Source organism: Myotis davidii, unplaced genomic scaffold (assembly GCF_000327345.1).
Source record: "Myotis davidii unplaced genomic scaffold, ASM32734v1 scaffold656, whole genome shotgun sequence".
NCBI lineage: Eukaryota > Metazoa > Chordata > Mammalia > Chiroptera > Vespertilionidae > Myotis > Myotis davidii.
This window is the reverse complement of record NW_006287544.1, coordinates 809,966-814,333: the sequence shown is the minus strand read 5'-3', so window position 1 is coordinate 814,333 and position 4,368 is coordinate 809,966.

Here is a 4,368-nt window from a genome sequence, read left to right as displayed (position 1 = left end):
CCCCAGGGAGCAGGCCTAAGCCAGCAGGTGGTCATCCCCTGAGGGGTCCCAGACTGCAAGAGGGCACAGGCTAGACTGAGGGACCCCCCACCCCCCGAGTGTACAAATTTTTGTGCTCCAGGACTCTAGTATGAAATATATTTTTATTTGTTCACATTATTTCTAATATGCTAGAATGGTGGGTAATACTGTATATGTTAAATGAGCCTAAAACTATTCTTATGTATTATCATAACTAATAAATATTTATTGACTCCTTAATAAAAATACTGAGAATAAAAACAGGTCAAATTCAATGAATACAAAGGGAATTGAGAAGTAAAACTCAGTCCCAAGACCACCTGGCCTCTATCTATCCATTTACTCATCTATGAACTAGGGCTCTTAATAGAACTAAGTTTATAGGTTTATGGGGATTAAATGAAATAATGTGTGCAAAGTACATAGCATGGTATCTATCACATAGTAAATGCTCAAGAAATATCATTACATTATCACATCCCTTTAATTTATTATCTAGTTATATTTATAAATATATCTTCATGTTTAGAATCTTAACATTTTATTCAGATTTACTTTTATTTGTGTATTAAAATCTTAATCCTTTATTTACTGCAAATACATTTTCAACTTTTTTGGCTTTTCAACATAAGAATTTTTTTTTTTATTTGTGTATTAAAATCTTAATCCTTTATTTACTGCAAATACATTTTCAACTTTTTTGGCTTTTCAACATAAGAATTTTTTTTTATTGACTCTCTTAATATTTTCTTGATATTTACCATTGCTTTGAAAATGTAGAAAATTTTCTCTTTTCAGAAATACATGGTAACATGTGTACTTGATGTTTCTTTTCTTTTGTGGTAATAGCTCAGCATTTTATATTTAACTCTTTAGTAGAGCTGGAATTGAGGGAGGAGAATGGAGTGGGGAATGAAATGTAATTTTTCATGAAACATTTCTAACAATGCAAGGCCCACATATTGAATAACCTTTTCCTTTATTATTGATTTATATCATAGGTTCAGACTGAGCTTGGCTCATCGGCCTTACAAGATCCAGCCGCTGGAACCCTAACTATAAATAGCCAGGCTCTCCTCTCACTCTCCATTCTGAGCCTGCTTCCTCTGGTCTGAGCACTTGGTCTAGCCCAGCGCTTCACACTTAGATTTCCTCCTTTCCCCACAATAAGCATTTTGATGTTTAACTTGATGCATTCTAGGTCTCTGACCTTATTTGGTTCCTCCTAACCCATCTGCCCAACATCACATGAGGTGGTGACCAGGTCTGGTGCCTTAGCAGAGGGACCAGGCACTACTACATTTACTATGGATTTGGCAAATTTGGGGAGGCTTTGAACTTGCACTCCTTTCTCTTTTGTACTGAGCCCTTTAAGCCCACAGCTGTGTTTGACAGCTTAATTTAAAGGACATTGGCAAATGCCCTCAGGGCAAAAGCAGGGCAAAATTCTAGGTCTTAAATAATTCCTTGCTATTGCATGCCAGATCTTCAGTGCTCTTATGAAAGAATTTTTGTATTTTATTTAATTTTAGTTGTTTTTTGAATTCCCTTACTAGAAATAGGCTTGCTCTGCATTATAATATATATTTTCAATTAAATGCATGTATGTTGATTCCCTGTCTAAATTATATGTTTCTTTAATGTAAAATCATTTTAGGGACCTAAAGCAGTGCTTAACATATTGTAAACACTCAAGGAATATGTGATGATGATAATGCTGAGAATATCAGACAATCAGAATGCCACACATTTCAAAAGTCGCCAAAAACTCTAAAAACTCTAAAATATGGACTCTTAAAAAGGGAATTTCTTACCATAGACTATTTTGAAACAGTTATGATTGTAACATGATTGGAAAGCAAAGAGGGAATCTAGATTATATCTATAATATGCCTCCAGGGTCAGAGAGTGAGAGGAGGAGGCATCATCACAAATAGATTTTTCTATTCTCCAGCAGGAGTCTAGGGATAAATTGCTTTAATCCTTGATTTTATTAAAAGCAGGGAGAACTCCTTGTTCTTCTATATATCCCAAATGTTTGTGAAAACATGTGGCTATATTTTTACTTTCTATATGTCTATATTCTTTGCTAGACCATAAGCCCACAAGGAAAAGGATGGCTGATTTGTTCAAGACTGGATTCACAGTACTGTGTTCATTGCTTAGTACATAATAGGTGCTACATAAATGTTTATTAAATGAATAAGTGGATTTGGTATGTCCCAAGGTATAAGAAATGGCTCTGCCTCGGGGAATTTAAAATCTCTGCATGGCAAAAAAGATGAGGGACTACAATTTCTTTAACATTCCCTACATGCTCATTTTCATACATTAGATCACGTATTGCTTGCAAGAACCTTATGACTCAGCTATTATTACCATAATTCATGATCACTACTATCTGCTTTATAAGATGAGGAAATTGAGACCTAGAGAGGAGATGGGACTTAACCCAGAGTCACATTATTTTTGGTGTTAAAGTCAGTATTTGTCTGAAGTCCGTGTTCATATTTTTTCTTATATGCCATAATGCCTCCTTATAAGTGAAACACAAGTGATAAAACACAGCATATAATTAATTTTTAAAATGTTCAGGAGTGACTATAAATGATCTAAAAACTCAGAGAATGAGAAGAGTGAAAAATAGAGTAGGTTCATGGGGGAGGAGGGATTTGAGTTGACTCCTCAAGTCTCTAGATATAAAGCAGAGGTCCTTTCAGGAAAAGCTGTTTCAGAACTCCCATCAGGACTCTTTAAAGTCAATAAATATTTTTAATGGTATTGGTTGATTAGCACTATAAATAATGTGGATGCAATAAATGGTTTACTCACAAGCCACATAATATAGTATAGACATTATATGGGTATGTGAAGAATGAGATTGATACAGTCTTGGTGTTTGTTTCATAAGACTATACTAAAAATAATCGAATGGGACATGCTTAGGATATGCACATAATACTTTACTAATCTAAATGATAATGCTCAATATCTGAGTCCTGTTATGCTTAATGATGACTGCATAGAAAGCATGAAGAGCCAATAATATGTTCTGACTCCTGCAAAATCTAACATGGCAATTTGATCACTTGATGAGAAGGGAGATGCTAATTGTCCAGTGCAAAATGGGCATTGACCTCTGTAATATTTTTAAATGACTGGGCTCTCTAGATTAAAATAAAATGGAGATAAGATATCTTATTAGCTAAGTATTTCTTTCTTTTTTCAAAGCAATGCTTACTGGCATTATGCTGATTCAAGAAACCCCATTTTGACTGTTAATAAAAACTTAATGGAGCTGACATAAGTAAGATGATCTTAAGCCTGCCTCACTCTCTAAATTGCTTTTTTTTGTTGCCTTCTGGAAAGTTGCTGGGTCATTGAACACTGATGTCATGCCAGGGTATGAAAGAAAAACTGATAAACAGCATTGAGGAGACTGAGGTCCAGAATACTTCCAGGCGATCTTAGGGCTGCATAAAAAAACAAAGATGTAGAAACCAAGAAATTAGAGCAAGGGCCAGAAAATTAGTAACTTGGAAGTGATCAGGGAAGACCCAGTTTTGCTTCTCTGGTCTATAATTGAATAGCTTGTTTACTTGGAAAAGCTACTTTACTTTTCTGAGCTTCAGGTTTTGTTGTGTATTTTTTGTTTCTTTTATCACTAATATAGATTATAAAAATAGCATCAACTGAAAATGGTATTGTAAGGATTGAATGAGAAAATTCAGTAAAACACCTAGCATTGTGCCTGGAACATAATTTCTCAAAAAATAAATAAATAAATAAATAAATAAATAAATAAAAGAGAGAGAGAGAGAGAGAGAGAGAGAGAGAGAGAGAGAGAGAGAGATTTATCTTATCATCACCATTACCATTGACACTAACAGGAACAAATTAAGATATGCAGAAGGAAGAATGGTACCTCAAGACAGAAAAGGTCAGAGGCCTAGCACATCAGGTCTTACAGTCCCAAAACATTGGAAGGGAATTCAGAAATCATCTATTCAAACACCTTTCTTTTATAAACGAGCAACCCAACAGTAAGAAATATCTCATTGCACAGGTCCTTTTGAAAGCAGTTTGACAGTTGAATATAAAGCTCAATGTAGATTTGTTATGTTTACATAGACAACCTAGTAATTCCATTTCTTAGTATTCGCCCAAGAGAAATAAAAACTATGTTCACACAAAGACTTGCACATAAATGATAATGCTTGTCTTGGGAGGTTGAGAGATAATGCTTCCAGGCAGCATTCATGCATTCAACAAATATTATTCAGAGTCTATGGTGTGCCAGGCAGTGTTCTAGATTCTTGCAATTCAGCAAAGAACAAGAGTTACATT